The sequence below is a fragment of the Pongo pygmaeus genome, chromosome 2, assembly GCF_028885625.2.
Source record: "Pongo pygmaeus isolate AG05252 chromosome 2, NHGRI_mPonPyg2-v2.0_pri, whole genome shotgun sequence".
Classification (NCBI taxonomy): domain Eukaryota; kingdom Metazoa; phylum Chordata; class Mammalia; order Primates; family Hominidae; genus Pongo; species Pongo pygmaeus.
In genome coordinates, this window is record NC_085930.1 from 40952526 (window position 1) to 40970381 (window position 17856).

Genomic DNA, 17856 nt, shown 5'->3' on the forward strand with positions numbered 1-17856 from the left:
AGGTCTTTTTTTTATTTTCAATTTTAATTTTTATGGGTACATAACAGGTATATATATGTATGAGATACATGAAATGCTTTAATACATGCATGCAGTGTAAAATAAGGACATCATGGAGAATGGGGTATCCATCCTATTAAGCATTTGTCCTTTGAATTACAAATAATTCAATTACACTCTTAAAATTATTTTAAAATTTACAATTATGTTATTGATTATAGTCACTCTGTTGTGCTATCACATAATAGGTCTTATTCATTCTTTCTAACTATTTTTTGTACCCATTAACCATCCCCACCTTCCCCGCAACCACCACTACCCTTCCTAGCCTCTGGTAACAAACCTACTCTCTAGGTCCATGAGTTTAATGGTTTTGATTTTTAGATCCTACAAATGAGTGAGAACATGTGATGTTTGTCTTTCTGTGCCCGGCTTATTTCACTTAACGTAATAATCTCCAGCTCCATCCATGTCATTGCAACTAATCGAATCTCATTCTTTTTTATGGCTGAATAGTACTCCATTGTGTATATGTACCACATTTTCTTTTATCCATTTATCTGTTGATGGACATTTACATTGCTTCCAAATCTTAGCTATTATAAACAGTGCTGTAACAAACATAGGAGTGCAAATATCTCTTTGATATACTGATTTCTTTTCTCTTGGGTATATACCCAGCAGTGAGATTGCTGGATCATACAGTAGTTCAATTTTTAGTTTTTTTAGGAACCTCCAAACTTTTCTTCATACTGTTGTACTAATTTAGATTCCCACCAACAAGGTATGAGGGTTCCCTTTTCTCCACATCCTTACCAGCATTTGTTATTGCCTGTCTTTTTAGAAGGCATTTTAGAAGCCATTTTTTAGAAGCCATTTTAACGGGGGTGAGATGATATCTCATTATAGTTTTGATTTGCATTTCTCTGATCAGTGATGTTGAGCACCTTTTCATATGCCTGTTTGCCATTTGTACATCTTCTGAGATATGTATATTCAAATCTTTTGCCCATTTTGTAAAATTGGATTATTAGATTTTTTCCTATAGAGTTGTTTGAGCTCCTTATATAGTCTGGTGATGAATCCTTTGTCAGAGGGGTAGTTTGCAAATATTTTCTCCCATTCTGTGGGTTGTCTCTTCACTTTGTTGATTGTTTCCTTTACTATGCAGAAGCTTTTTAACTTGATGTGATCCCATTTGTCCATTTTTGCTTTGGTTGCCTGGGCTTGTGGGGTATTGCTCAAGAAATTTTTCCCCAGACCAATGTCCTGAAGATTTTCCCCAGTGTTTCTTGTAACCGTTTCATGGTTTGAGGTCTTAGATTTAAGTCTTTAATCCACTTTTATTTGATTTTTGTATATGGCAAGAGGTAGGGTTCTAGTTTCAGTCTTCTGCATAAGGATATCCAGTTTTGCAAGCACCATATATTGAAGAGACTATCTTTTCCCCAGTTAATGTTCTTGGTAACTTTGTTGAAAATGAATTTACTGTACATGCGTAGATTTTTTTCTGGGTTCTCTATTCTGTTCCACTGGTCTATGTGTTTGTTTTTATGCAAGTACCACACTGTTTTGACTATTATAGCTCTGTAGCCTAATTTAAAATCAGGTAATGTGATTCCTCCAGTTTTGTTCTTCTTGCTTAGGATGGCTTTGGTAGCAGTTAGGTCTTCTTAGTCTTCTCCAAACTGCAAGTTTCTCCTTTTTTGTTTTTTTGTGACCTTGACAGTTTTGAGGTATAATGCTCAGGTAATTTGTATACTATCTTCAATTTGGCTTTGTCTTATGTTTTTCTCATTATTAGACTGGGGTGTGGGTTTTGTGGCAGAGTACTACACAGGTGTAGTGCCCTTATCATGTGTAGGGATACATAATAGCAGCATGACTTACTGATAATGTTAATCTCAATCACATGGTTAAAGTAATGTCTGTCAGAGTTTTCCATTATAAAATTACTATTTTTTCCCCCATGCTCTGGTTGTTGGAACTGAATGACTAAATCCAGCCCACACTCAAGTGGAGGGAAATTAAGCTACCCCACCTCTTGGAGGAGGGTAGTATGTTTATATATATTATTTGAAATTATTTGGTATGGAAAAAAGTTATGTATTCAACCATTTATGCACATTAGTGGATTATTTATATTACATGGATTTTTTATTCTTTGGGTTATAATCCAATATTATAATTTATTTTGCTGCTTAAAATTTCTAGCGTTGGACATTATGGGCTCTTTAAAGTTGATGCCTGTGTCCTTTTGACATACCCCCCCTACTTTTTAAAAATTAGCACTTTCTTTCTCCTCCTCATGACTCCCCAAATTTGTATTCTTATACCGCTTATATTTATCTAGATCAGAGAAAGTATATTTTTCCAGAGAGAAATTAGGCTAAATTAATAAAAGATGTCACGTTAGTCCCAGTTTTGATATTTATAGGAAAAATAAGTCTTACATGAATAAAAAGCAATTATGCATTTTACATATTACCTTCAGGGGAAAAATACCCAAAGAATTCAAAATTCATCAAAAATATCTGTTAATATATTTGTGTTATTTTCATCCATCATATTCTGTAGAGGTTAATGACATATTGTTCCCCTCTTATTGGAAAAAATCAGCTGGTTTAATTGTTAATTTTTTTGAAATTTCTTAGCAAGTCAGAGTAATTCATGTGCATTATCAAGAGAAATGTTCATAGTATAATGATCTGAATTCTGATTCTCACAAGTCATTAATCACTGAAAATGAACTGCATCCCACATCCACATTGGCAGTGAGAATAAATTTGCTTGTTTGTTATGATTATGGATTTGATTTCTCATCTCAGCACATATAGAACTGGATGCCCTTGTAGTACAACTCAAGGCTGATTTGAAAGCTTGAGAGCATCGAGAATTGGATTTGGGGAAGAGGTGAGTATTTGCTTTACTATATTTTACTTTATGTGTATAAATTCCTTGAACAGAAAAATTTTAATACAACATTTAAAAGACATATTCAGTCATCATCTTTAGCACAAATGAAGTTTTGGCAAGTGTATGCAGATATTCCTACACAAAAATACTATTTCTTGCATAAGAAATAGTATTACCATTCACCAAAATGCACTATAAATCTGGTAGAGGGTTGTAACTTATAGACCTTCCATGTTGTTTTAAAGAAATATAGAATTAAGAACATTTACAGAAATCTGTTGTTTCTCACTTTACCAAGTGTAAATAGGGGTATGTGTCTGTATCTAGCATATGTACTTAGGAAATTGTTCTACTCATAACAAACCTATGGTCTTTTTTCAGCGGTGTAATTTGCAAGTAGTAGAGAACAACACCTGGGAAGCTTGTCTTTCTGTGTTTTCTAATAAGCCTGTAATCATTTTGTTAAGCCCCTTGGGATGGCCTTTGTCAAAATTGCCTCTTGAGTAATCCCAAGTACTCACGCAACTTTGCAAATAATAAAGACACATGTAAATATGCCAACTAAATTTGGACCTATGTTTAATGCTTATTTATGTTATTTAGTGCACAGTGAAATATTTAAAGTGATGGCTAACATTTTGAAAACATCAAGTAATATCAAACATTAAGTATTATTTACCCAGTTATAAGAAGGAGAAAATGGAAATTCAAGTGAGAGGAGCATCCTGGTAAATCAGTCTGTGCCAAAATTATGGATGAAATGGAGCTGCATTCTTGATACTACCTTCAAAAATCCTCCAACTTTTCTAGAGCCAAGCTCTAGAAAAAGCTTTTCCCTTTTTCTAGATTTAAGGTTGGGTATTGGGCACGAGAAAGGAGTGTAGCTTTCAAGGTTGGTCTTTTCCATAGTTGAGAACTAGAAACTGAGCTAGAGAAATCACACATGGTATATACACATTTGATTGCAGTAACTAGGCCCTGACATAGATTTGATTACTTCTATTTTAATCTCAAGAGATGTCTGTGTCCCCAAACTAGTCTACTCTACATAATAGCAGAGAAAATGGACAAAACACAGCTGTTTTTGTAAGTATATAACTCACTTGGTATGAACAGAATTGTGCAGATGTACTACAGCGGTGTGTCAGTGTCTGCTTATCAGTTCTTGTTCTCTTTTCTGCCCTTCCTCACGCTGCTATGTGCCACATTGCAAGAAACCACATTTCCCAGACTGCCTTTCCTTCTGGCTTCTGTGTATGTCCAGCCAATGGCAGGCACAAGCGGAAAACGGGAGGGCTGGAGGAGAGGGGAGGGAAGAAGCCACGTGCCCCCCATTCACCATTCTTACTTCCTGAGGTGTCCTGGCAGAGGCTGCCTCTCTTCTGCATCGTTGTAGTGGCTCTAAATCCCCCCAGATGGTCCTGACTCTCAACAGTACCTTCTTCTGTTGTCCCTCCAGCCTTATGGGTTATAGCAGCTTCTTGTTACTGCTAATTTCTGGATTGCCTCACTCACCCCTATTGCTTCCCAGCCATCACCCATGTGGCCAATTTTCTGTAAGATAATAAATTTCTTCTTTATCAAAAACCTGCGGTGTTTCTGCTCCCTGGCTGGACCTTGCAGACTACTAGCTATGTCAAGGGACAGGGAAAAGTATGAACAGTAGGGCCTGTTGATGTCCTGCCCAGATGCCCTTTTCTAGGCAGGTGCACCCAAACTCCAGCTGCTGTGAGTGCTGGCTGCTAATGACCTTTGTATGCACTCTTTTCCAGAGATTTACCTTTGCCCAGAGATGCCTGGGAAGCTATGATGTTTCCCCGGGGGTGGACCATGCCCAACGACAGGCTGATTTGAGGACAAGCTGGCCCTTTGCAGCAAGGGTGAGCAAGTCTGTGGTGCCACTCAGGTTTCAGTGCTCCTCATGCTATGAGATAGAGATCAGACCTCAGCCAAGCTCATTTTTTGCTTGGCTTCTTCCCTTTCTCTGTCCTACTTCCTTGATTCCTTACAATTTTCTCCTGAAAGCTCACCCTCAGTAATTCCACTGCATGATAATCACCATTTCTGGCTCTGCCTCAAGGGAACCTGAACTAAGTATATTTTACAGAGGGAATGGAGAAAATCTGTTTAATCTGGTGAGATGGTGAAATGGAGGTTGTGAACAGAGCTTCAATGTAGTGATGATGAAACTAAAAAAACACAACAGCTGAACATTCTTGAGGAACGAACACTTGTGGGAGGACTCAACGTGTCGAAATTAAGGAGAAAAGTGGTGCCTTGCCAAAATTAAGGTCTGGAGAGGCTAGTCTTCATGGCAAAAGGACGATACTGTACTTCTGACCAGTGTAATATGGCATTCCAAGAGTTTTCAAGAGTATCAATACCTGTGGGGTAGTTAGAAATGCAAGTCTGTTCTAAGACTAGAAATATACATTCTGTGAGATAATTATATAAAGACAGTTTTTCTCAGGCTTGAGTCATGCACAATTCTTTATTTTGGAAAAAGTCTGGTGTGGGTAGTCTTGTGGTACCCACGAGCAGGATTGTGATTCGGGGGAGTGAAACCAGCAATGAGGGAAGGTCAACACAGATGTGTTATTGATTGGATCCCAACCATTGGGAACTATGCTCAATCCTGGGGGATTTTCTGGAGAACATGAGTAAATATGTTTCAGAACCATTCAACAAGGGCAAGGAGTGGGAGCATTTATTCATCCTCTCCAGGGCCCCCACGGATATTACCTCCTCTGTTTCTGGGTTGTGTGTGCATGTGTTGTGGGGGTGCTGAGAGGATTCCTGTGGCACTCTCAATCTCTGCTTCAGAGCTCTTTGGGCAGTGGTGCAACACCAAGGCAAAATGCCACTGACTGCCCCTGTAGCTGCCTGGTTAAAACCTTCATAGAACCGACTGCTACAATGTGGCTGGAGTAAGAGGTGGACTAAGTAGGTTGAAGTCCTGCACAACAGGTGTCCTGTATGGACCCTACCTGTAGTTATATCCATGGGGTAGTGAAAAGACTGGATATGGAGTAAGGTCTGACTCTTTGCTACATAGACATTAACCTCTGTGACCTTGGGCAAGTCAGTCCTAACTTACTAGTGTGGAAATCGAAGCTAAGAGTATTCAGGAACTGAACTCCGAGCATACGTCTTTCAGGGTTATGATGACTTCATCAGACCCCTCCTTTTTGTCTCCAGACCCCAACTAAGTCCTTCTTAATTTAAAATGCACAATTTAATTATCTTTGGGGACTACGATAAATTCACAGAGGAGGTATCACTTTCTCTTCTGAGTTCCATCATTCCTAGCATTAACTCTAGTACACACCGTGATGTCGCATAATTGTATATACCTTTACTTCTGCTGTGTAGAGTTCAGATTGATTTTTTTTTTTTATTTTTGTGCACACAAACACTAGCAAGCTGGCAATCTGTTGTACTAAGATTTGTGTCTATGAATACTTGATACAGAGAAAGAGGTCAAAGGAAAAAGAGATGGAGGAGATTGGGGGAACAACTGCAGCACTGCATTCCATATTCTTGTGAGCACTTACTCTTGTCAGCAGGAGCAAAGCAAATCCATGGCCCTATACTGTCTCTTAAAAAAAAAAACAAAACAAAAAAAACTTTTCCTACTCCTACATCCTTAGGCTGGCCTTTTTTTCCAGTTTGCGGATTCCTTCCCCTTTTGAATCTGTTCTTGAAATTATCGAAATTCATTGCTTCCCAATTTTTAAATAGGATAAGAATATTGTTGGGCAGTGAGGAAGGTTGGCAGGGATGCGGAGGGGTTTTCCTGACCCCAGATGCCTTGAGGCTGGGCCTGGCCACACCATGGCTCCTCTCTCTATGTCACCTGCAACCTCCCTGGTCAAAAGGAAAGCTGAGAAGATGGGAAGGTGAGGAGAGGGTGGTAGGATGTGAATGAATATTTGTGTACCTATTATAGAGCCAGACATTTTACTTCATCGGTTGATGTGAAGATGAAATATATTATTTTTATCCACTGCCACCTTGAACCTCCATTTCACAAGGAAGAAAACAGTTTAAAGATTATCATATTATGAGTCACCTCACTTGTAAATTTTGGGGCTATAAGTCACAGCCAAGCCTGACTCCAGAGCCCATGCTCTCACTGCTTCCTGCTGAAACACCCACTGGGTTGACCCCGAGGCTCAGGTGTCACCACTGTCAAAGAAGCCTGCCACTCTGAATTGGGATTTTTTTCCCCTACTTATCTGAATAGGAAGTTTGCTGTCCTACTAAGCAAGATATCAAGCTCTGGGCCAAAATTTATTTTCAGCTCTTCAGAAGAACAAACACCCTTATTTTCCCAGATGGGTGGGAAATGGTGCTTTTGTACCCACGTTAAGCATTTTATCAGAGGCTCTCACCCTGTGGAATTAAAGTCAAGGGGGCTCAGCAAGTGTGTGCCAGGGGTGCATCCTCTTGCCTCTCTGCCCTTAGAAGAGCCTTGAGTTCAGAGCTGAGCCCTGGATATTCCATAAAAGTGCTGTGCATTCTGATTGAGCCTTGCAGCTTTGGAGACAAGAACTTCAGCTATCAGAGAATCCTCAGATATGACCAAGATGAATCCTGTTCCATAGAATGGGAATTACAGTCTCTTATAGCTTAAATGTGTGTCCAGAGTCCCTGTCAGTGTACTTTCTCAGAGCAACTACCCTATCATTGCATGTGATATATGTCTTAAAGGAGTCATTAAGCCAATTAGGATATGTTGCCTTCTGTATATTTTGTGCTAAATCCTCTTTATTAGAAAATAATCAGAATTTGAAGCTTGATTGATGTTTGGCCCAGTTTTAAGTATTATTTACCAAACTAGAGATAGCTACTCTAATCCATTTAGAATGTTAAGAGCAGACCTATATAAGCCTCATGGGAGAATAGAGTCGTGATGCTTGTTCAAAATCTTTGGAAAGCACCCCAGCTGGCAGCTGGCTTCTCTTGGTATTTTAAAAGGGCATATAATAAGCATAAATAGAAGTATATGTGTTAGTTTTCTTATGGTTGGTTGTTTGTTTTTAAACTAGAATGCTATACCTTGCGTTTTCTTTTATCTTGATTTTTCAAACATCTACCTGGCCCTTAAAGCTACCTCCCTCACAAGCCTGATCTATTTGTGTGGTTTATATGTGCTGGATGTTTATTTGGGTAATCTAAGGTAGCAGAAGAGGAATATATTTAGTCATCTAACCTTTACAATAAGGAACATTTGAAATGTCAGCATTTTATTTCAGGAACAGGTGAGCTATTGCATTATAAGGCTTTTATTTATTTATTTACACCCTACATGTTTCTGAAATTTGAAACAGCTTAGAACAGCTTATGACAAACAGTAAAAAAAAAAAAAATGAAAAAAAAAGATGAAAGAGGAAAGAGTAAATATTCCAGCCAGAAAAGTCAACACAGTTGCTGTGATAAAGTATAATCCTGTGTCTAAGATTCTTGGAAACAGGGCAAGGTGAGAAACAAATTATAAAATCTTTAATATTCAGAAAGAAGGGAAGAAGTTCCTCTGGTTAACAACAAGTACTAAGGTGACCAGATACTGGGTCAGGTGCCAGAGGCAAAACTACGTAGACATGAATGCTATTCTCATGAAGCTCACAGTATAGTAGGCATGATAAATATTAAATCTGTCGATATATAACTAATTATGCTTTGCTTTTGTATCATTTATGGAAAACTAACAGTTCCTAAATTGTCTTAAATGTCTCTGGCTTAGAATCCTTCCTTGACTCCCCAGTCTAAGACCTGAAAGATTAAAAGGCATCACCCAGGTTCAGAGACCAAGAGAAGTGATGGGGTAGGCTGGAGAACCTGCAGACAACTGGTGTACCTTGGAAGAGAAGGACCCAGAGGATGCTGGAAAGGCAGTTACAGCTAGGTCAACCACATCCCAATGCACTGATTAAGCTTTACTTTATCAAAGGAAAAATGTGGATTTAGGTAAACAGCTTTTATTTCTCCAGAAATATTGGCTTTTATTTTGAAATTACTATGCTTACTAAATTGCACACTTTAGGCCCTATTTTTTTTTTCCAAATAAAATTTGGCAACCCCATGTCAGTTCCCGAAAGCCATTTTCTTTAGGAATGTAACTGGTCCATGAAATCCAAAAAGCTCTGAACATTGGTCCACTATGGCTGGAGAGATAGGAGGATAGAAAAAGTTTAGAGGTGAAGCATGACTTAGTGAAAGGATTTCTTCATGGGACTAAGTTAATGTCTTCTAAGCACAAAACTCATGGCTGTTGTGGACAGTTATCCAGATTAAACAGTGTGCTAGGCTCACGGGGTAAATAGAAACTGCAATCCGGTCCTGGTTCCTCTCACCAAATCATGTACCATGGTAGGAGGCAGGGTCTACCTGGAAGAAGGGGAGCCTTTTGTCTTTATAGAAAGACACTGTGGCCAGTGACAGCACATATTCTTCCTGTGATCCAGCTTAATCCAAGGATAGAGTTTAAGGAATCTGTAGAAGTGGATATACAGTGTGCAACTAGGATCTCTGTGACATTTCTAACCAGGATTTTTTTTAAAGTATAGACATATTCTTCACTATCCTCTAGTAGGGTGGTCTAAAGTCCCAGCTGTTGCTGATTAATGATGGCTATACAGGATTTAGAAATTAAGCAGGCAAGTGGAGGAGTGAGCAGCAGTGAGGGAAGAAGGGAACATCTAGATGTCCCAGGCCTTGAGGTTGGTACTTTATTATTTTACATAGGCAGGATGTAAGTTTACTAATAGAATCCTGATTAATCAAATCTGTAAGAGGGTGAGGTAGCCTAGGATAGTAGGGAGATTACTTCTTCTTTTTTTTTTTTTTTTTGAGATGGAATCTCACTCTGTTGCCCAGGGTGGAGTACAGTGGCATGATCTTGGCTCACTGTAACCTCTGCCTCCTAGGTTCAAGCGATTCTCCTGCCTTAGCCTCCCAAGTAGCTGGGATTACAGGCACGCACCACCACAGCTGGCTAATTTTTGTATTTTTAGTAGAGACAAGGTTTCACCACGTTGGTCAGGCTGGCCTTGAACTCCTGACCTTGTGATCTGCCCACCTCAGCCTCCCCAAAGTGCTGGAATTACAGGCGTGAGCCATCACGCCCAGCCTGGGAGATTACTTATTAAAGAAAATATTGTCGGGCGTTGTGGCTCACACCTATAATCCCAGCACCTTGGGAGGCTGAGGCAGGCAGATCACCTGAGGTCGGGAATTTGAGACCAGCCTGACCAACATGGAGAAACCCTGTCTGTACTAAAAATAGAAAATTAGTCAGGTGTGGTGGCACATGCCTGTAATCCCAGCTACTCAGGAGGCTGAGGCAGGAAAATCATTTGAACCAAGGAGGCTGAGGTTGCGGTGAGCTGAGATCACGCCACTGTGCTCCAGCCTGGGTGACAGAGTGAGACTCCATCTCGGGAAAAAAAAAAAAAAAAAAAAAAAATCAGTATTAGCTTTGACTATAGCCAATTTTGAATTTCGTCGTTATGGAGCAATATTTTTCTTCAGACCTCATTATAAAGCAGAATAGAGTGGTTCTCGACAATAGCTTTTCATGGAGGGTATAGCCAGTCATCATCAATGGCCACGGATAAAATCCTAACTAAAAATTCTACTTTGACAAACATGGTCTCCTAAATATGTCTACCAGGATGCATTAGCTGCAAAGTGCATCCATCCATGGGTTACAGGGTAAACTGACCTTCTCTATGGAGTTCTCTTATAATTCACCAATTATGTTGGAAACTGTGCTGAAAACAAAGCCTGCACTTAGCTAATGCTCAGTCTAATTGCTGGAAATACACAATCACCCAAATTATTTTCCTTTTCCCCCAACATCTTTTTCTTCGTATTATACTAATTCATGTTCATTGAGGAAAAATTAGAAAATGGAGAAGAAAAAAAATCCACAACTCTATCCTGTAAAGAAACAATACTAACATTTTATTCATGCTGTCAAATATTTTCCTACCCACATATATTTTGCCTGTGTCTGTCTTTAAGCTATAAGTTGTGTTGATCCTGCTTCTTACAACCTACTTTAGATCAGCTTTACTTCCATCCTACACCATATGGAAGTGCATTCTCCAAGATTCCTGGAATTCCCCAGAGATTCATATTTATCTTTGTCTCTTTGTCAACATTGGTTATGACATCTCGTTTCTTTCATTTTGTAGCTATTTCCTTTTCTCCACTTCGCAAATAGCTCCATTCTCCCCAAACACGTACAATATCACTCACAAGGCAGCTCTAAGTTCTTTGGCCACTGACTACCTTGTTCCTATGCTCTTTCTCTGTTCCTTCTCTCTTCTCTCCTTCCCACATCCGAAATTCCTGTTTATTTCTTATTTATGGTATCTTAGGAACATGCCTTGATGAGATAGTTCAGAATATGAGGGCCTGGGTGGGAAAGAGGCAAAGACGCTAAAAGAAACTGTAGTGATAGCTAGTAAAATACTTTATTTTTTTTTTTCTCACACCACATCATGTACTTGACTTAAAGAAGGAAAATAGAGTCATATGACTTTGGCATACAACTTCTCCATTGGTCAGGCTGAAGCTTTCTTGGAACCTCACTCTAATCTGAGACTCTTCCCACTTGATCTTCCTTCCTTCCTCAACTCTTTTACAAGTGTTAGAACTTTATTATGGTCTTAAGCTTCTTCTTGCCTTTTTCAGCTCCTTCTTGTCCTTCTTGGATATTCTACCAATAAATCTTTTGCAATAATTCTGTCTTGGCATCTGCTTCTCTGAATAACCCAAAATAATACACACACACACATTTAGCAAGTGACCATAAAGAGTCACAAAACCCGTTCTTGCAAAACTTGGTGATGTGCCAAGCTCATTTTTTTAGGTACTTGAAGTTCCTTTCATGACAAGTTTACTAGAGGCAGATACTAAAATATTCTAGTGCTAACCGCTCTTGTGATTTCTATCATACTCCTATTAATGCAAGAGCAGATGTGCTTGTACATTTTACCAACAATAAAATATTTTGAGTATCTCTTTTGCTAGTTAGCAAACCTGATACTGATGGAGTTAGTTCTCATTGAAGCACTTGTAGTAGCTGCTTCTAAAGCACAGATTTGTGGAGTGCTTGCTCTGAATAGGATTCTTCAGGTATCAACTAACCATCCCTGGGGAGCAGATTCACCCCGTGCATGCATGTACATATCACATAGCCTATGCATATTTGAAGTAAATTTCAGTATAATGTCAACTTTACCCATGACAGTAAACAACAGCATGTCATGACTGCATAATGGTCAATTGCATGAATATCCCACTTATTTTAATAAATTCTGCGAGATAGGTTATTTTGGGCTCCTAAGTTTTCACTGTTTCTGATTTAGCAAATCTGTATACCTTGCAGTGTCCAACTTTTCATAGACTATTTCCTAGAAGAATTATTGGCTTAAAAAGCATGGCCAATTTTAAGGTTTTTGATATTTGTTGCCAAGAAGTCAGCCAGGAGGTTTGTTCCAATTTACACTTGAACCATTTCTATATGAGTAGGCTTATTTCTTTTCCTTTTATTTTCTGCATGTGAAATTATGTGTAAAATGTGCAGTCCAAAGAACAACAGAAAAAAACCTAACCCTTGAATCCTCCACCAAGGTTATGAAATAGAATTTATTAAATTGGTGCAAAAGCAGTTGTGGTTTTTGTCATGACTTTTAATGGCAAAGACCACGATTACTTTTGCACCAACCTAATAGAATCCTCCTGCATTTGCTGATTCTCATCATACTTCTTCGTGCCTCCCCTCTTCACAGGTAAATCATCTAGAATTTAGGGTTATGCATTCCCTTGGTTTTCTTCATAGTTTTAATAGTTAAATGATAGAGTTTGTATGTATATATAACTATATGTAGTCCTAAATATTATATAGATTTTTTTAATGTGGGTGGCAAATACAAAGCTAGTTGTGTGAGGAGAGTATGGTCACCACTGTTAGGTAAAGTTGTCTAGGACAAGATGAACTTGCAGTCTTCTGCATCCTGGGACTTTATAAGGGGGCTTTCTGGTGTATTCAGAGGGAGAGACCGTGAAGCTCACCACAGTCCATACATTTGCAAGGACTGTAATGCAAAGCAGGTACTAACCAGGTGATCAGTGGGAGTGGCATGAATTACCCTGGGTTTCTTGCTGCTAAGCTTGTTCCAGCTCACAGAAGTCAGTGATAACAGAACACTTTGGTAGAATGAATAAATGTCCACAGCTGATTTAGGCAGCAGGACCTGGAAGAAAGAATAAGGAATTTATTAGCAAATTGTCAAGATCACTAGATTCGTATCCGGGCCAGTCTCGCCAGAACATTTCTCCAGGTGTTTAAAAAAAAAAAAAAAAAAAAGACTGTGCCAAAGCAGTGGGGATCACGGTTCTAACAGGCAGAGGCATGTCCGTTTAGACTCACTCCTCTCCAGTATGGTCCAGATTCCAGCTAGCATTTTGGAATGTCTGTTCACCATCCTCCTAGGAATCCCTTGACTCCTCTTCTATTTTGAACTAATTTCCTGTATCACGTCGTCGTCTTTCTTGGTTTATACTTTTATTTTGGTGGAGCACATTTTCCCATAGCTTCTTGAAAAGAGAGGATGGGTAATACATTTATTCTGTTTTTGAGATAGTGTATGTCTGGAAATGTCATTCTGCCCTCCCAAGTTTGGGAGTTTGACCATACTTGCAAGTTACAAGTAATTTTTCTTTAGAATTCTGGATGTGGTTGCATTTTCTTTTTGCTGGCAAGTCATGCTGTTGCAAAGTCTGAAGCCACTGTGATTCCTGGCCCTTTCTATTAGCTTTTTTCTGCTGGAAGTTGATGGACTCTTCTTTTTCCCTAGTTTTCTGAAATTTCACAATGGAGTATCTTTGTGTGAATGCTTTCATCCACCACTTTTATTCAGTAAGCTTTTTTTCAGTAATAGCAATTCATTTATTATTCTGGAAAATTTTCTTAAATACTTTTGTTTTCTACCCTGTTTCCTGTTTTCTCTTTTTTTCTAGATTTTTTAGAGTTGTCATCTGATTTTAAAAATCTTTTTTGCTTATTTTCTGCCTCTGTGTCTATTTACTGTCTAGGAGACATTCTCTACTTTATTTTCTAACCCCGTTAATGACTTCTGCTCTTATGTTCTCAATTCCAAGATGTCTTTTCTGTTAATTTCTTATGCCATTCTGTTCCCTTTTTATGAATGTAACTTTTTCTTATCTCTCTGAAGATGTTAGTTATAGTTTTATTTCATTTGGTTTTGCTGATTTTCACCCTCGCTTGCTTGCATATTTTTATTTACTCCAGGATGTCTTTTTGTAAGGAAGGCTGGTTTCGTTTATTTCGGTCTTCTGTGACAGCTTTCGTCAGGGTATCTGGTAATCCTTCAATATCTGCTTAAGAATGAAGGAAGCTTATTGGAGGCTCTAAGAGCTTGGACTGTGGTCCATGCCTCTCAGGTGGAAGTCACTGGAGGGTGATGTAGGCTGGGGGATGGGCTGGGTCTCTGTATTCAGCATTAGATATCTGTTTGATAAATTAGTCTTAACCTCTACCTTAACTCTAATCTGTGCCTGGACCATCAATTCAGACATTATTATGCTTTGTTTCTCCATGGATTTCTCCAAAGAAAGGGACAATTTTTCAGTAAAGTGGAGTGCAGGAGAGGATCTAGGGGGTTTAACTTCTTAAATCGTTTAATAGAGTCTGACTCCATTTTTTATCTTTGACTGCTGAGAGCTTTCATGCCTACCTCCTCCTTCCTCTTCTGCCCCACATTTGAGCAAGCTGGTAAGAAAGCTGGTGCTGCCCCCTGGACACAGCAGAAAGTTCAACCTATGTGGGGGAGTGGATTTTCCCTCATCCCACCCCCTACCTATGATAAAAACCAAGTCTACTTATTCTCATTCTTGCTTTCAAAACATTCTCAAGCTCATTCCAGACTAGCCTGGGTGTTGTCCCACTATGTTTAGAAAGTTCCATGATGTAATACAATGTGTTCTCACCGCTTGGTGTGTACAGGTGTCATCAGTCAGGATGTCTCACCTGTTAATTGGGAGAGGTTCATCCCACCTGCATTGGATGGCTGTAAGAAATAGCTTTCCTATGAGGTTTTCTTATCTTAGTCTTTTTTTTTTTTTCCATTACCAGTTCCAAAGCAGTTCCTATGTCTTTTGAGTACTATATGGTACAAGTTGGTGAACTTTCACATTTTCCCATTAACTAGAGATTCATTTTCTTGGGTCTACTTGCCCATTTTTCTCTAGTTTCCAAATTTTTGCTGACTTTTTTGTTTTTTGTTTTTTCGGCCTCGCCTCTTTTTCTGCTTTATCCATTTCTTAAAAAACAAAAACAAAAAAAATCCTTCCTATAGTGGGGGTTCTGTGGTTGGGGGGCAGTGAGGTGGGGATGGTTAATGGAATAGAAGGAATGAGTAAGACCCACTATTTGATAACACAACAGGGTGGCTATAGTCAATAACTTAGTTGTACAATTTTAAGTAACTAAAAGAGTATAATTGGATTGTTAGTAACTCAAAGGATAAATGCTTGAGGGGATGGATACCCCTATTCTCCATGATGTGCTTATTTCACATGCACGCCTGTATCCAAACATCTTGTGTACCCTGTACATATATACACCTACTGTGTACCCACAAACATTTAAAAAATTTGAAAATAAAAATCCCTTCCCTAAATTTTTATTGAGTTAAGGAGATAAGAAACAAAATTAGAAACATGTATTTAAGCTGCTGTCTTAACCCAGAAATCCTAAGTGGGCTCATTTCTTCATACCTTGTCAACAATGGGTGCTTTTCCCATTTATTTAGTAAATGGATTTCCCTGAAATCCGTACTAGGTTCTAATTGCTTTGACAACTCAGATTATTCATATTATTGGATTCTGATCTAAACTACTTGTTCATATAACTAAAAGCCTAAAGGACAATTTCATGATTTGTGGCAGATTCTTAAATTTAGCCATTTGGTTTACCCTAAATTTGCTTCCATGTTTTAGTAGTGCTCTATTGTAATGCAGATGGAAAACATCACAAGGTTCTAGAAGGGAACTGAAATGAAAATGAATTATCTATACCTATCTCCACTCCACTTATGTGAGGGAAATTGAAAGATAATCACTTCATGGGTATCCATTTAAAATAAAAGCCACTTTTCTTTTCTTATTGCTTGTGAAAATTCAACCCATCTTTTGAACAAAGTTAGCAGTGATTTACAATTTTTGGTTAAAAATGCCAGACTTAAGATTTCAAAATGCACTCTTTGTTAGAAAACAATGATTTCATCAAATGGTAACCCTACTTTGTCTTAATAGTTAATTCACAGGTTGGTGAATCTTTTTATTATTAAATATAATTCAAAGGTTATTTTCACAGTAAAAGCATACAGATAAAAATTAGCCCCTTCCTCTCATAAATACCAGAGTCCTAGTCTCCCCTCTCAGAGACAGTGGACTAGATTAAATTTATTATTACATATGTTTTGAGAAATTATTTATGTGAATACAAGCATATATATGAATACGTAAGCTTTTTTCACATAACAAGAGCATTTTTGCTGTTCCATGCCTTATTTTATTAACTATACATTTCTGAAGATTTAACTATATCAGCATGTTTAGATCTTCCTTATACTTTTAATATTTTTGTGAAAATAGAATAAATACAGAGAAGTGCACAAAACATAGCTAAATGAATCAACACAAAACAAAAGCCCACAAGATAACCACCTGGTTTGCCAGGCAATCAAGCACTCCTAGGCTTTCACAAGGCTCCTTCATGTCCCCTCCAAGTCACTACCTTCTCTGTCTCTGTCAAAGGAAAACACTTTCTAGCTTCTAGCTTCTATGGTAATCCTGTCCTTGCTTTTCTTTAGTGTTACAGCTAAGTGTGCATCCTTAAACAGTACAGTTAAGTTTTGCCTGTTTTCAGAATGTCAGGTAATTCAAATCATACAGTATGAGTTATTTTGTGTCTGACTTACTCTGTGCTTTCTATTCATCTCATCTATTCTAGGGCTTTTATATGCTCTAAAATTTTCCTTCTTTCTGGGCCTTGCTGCAAATTTGTAATTCTGTTTTTCCCCCTACCTCTTTAGAAGTTATGCATTCTACAGTTCTTTTACTTGTGAACCACAAAATTATGATATACTTCATTGGTTCTTAAAACCTTACATTAATTGGTATTTTATAATTTTCGTGGGCAATGAAAAGATTCTATATTCCTTTCAGACATCTCACTTTTTTTTAGCCCCTTCTAAAGTTTTAAGCCATTATTAGGTACTTTAATTCTGTCTTTAATCTGTATTTAAAATATGAATGTCAGTGTGTTTTATTTATGTTTAAAATTCATATATTTAAAACCTTATTATTGTCATTAGTCTCCTCATTTATTTTTTAGAAAGACATTTATTCAGTGTCATGACCAGACTATTACATTTAGAAATAAACAGCATGGGTGCAAAAAACAAAAAACTACATTAAAACCCTTTGATGGAACGCTTTAAACTTTCCACAAACAGAAACTAAAATAACCTCTTATGCAATTAGTCACAAATACAGTTCTTCAGTTTTTTGCCCATGTACATGAGTATTGTCTTAAATGTGTCATCTTTGTAGCAGCCAGGCCCTGCCACCACTGTGCTTGGCTGAATTCACAAATCTGTTGTAACCTGTACCTCCCTTGTCACTTCTCTGGCTCTCCTCTCCTGTTAAGCTTTGCTTCCTGGCAATAATTAAAACCTTCTGCTACTATTGCTACTGGAACCATCATAGTCATCTTGGTTTTGTAGTTTGGCAAAATATTGGCCTCCCCCACCATAGGAACCAGAGTTTCTGCCTCCAAAGTTCCCTCCCTTCATAGGCCCAAAATTTGAAGATTGAGTATTGTAACTGCCAAAAATCATT

At 38.2% G+C, this 17856-nt stretch overlaps 1 protein-coding gene across 2 annotated transcripts in view; it reads left to right on the top strand.

Annotated features, from left to right (window-relative positions):
• The window catches only part of HHLA2 (HHLA2 member of B7 family), a 140439-nt gene that overhangs the window by 76485 nt on the left and 46098 nt on the right, over window positions 1-17856 (top strand). Inside the window, exon 2 of one of the 2 annotated variants that reach the window (XM_063661597.1) lies at window positions 2829-2913. The exons of the other annotated variant lie outside the window; for it this stretch is intronic. The gene's annotated coding sequence lies outside the window, so the exon portion shown is untranslated. The remainder of the gene's footprint in view (window positions 1-2828; window positions 2914-17856) is intronic. 2 annotated transcript variants of the gene reach the window in all.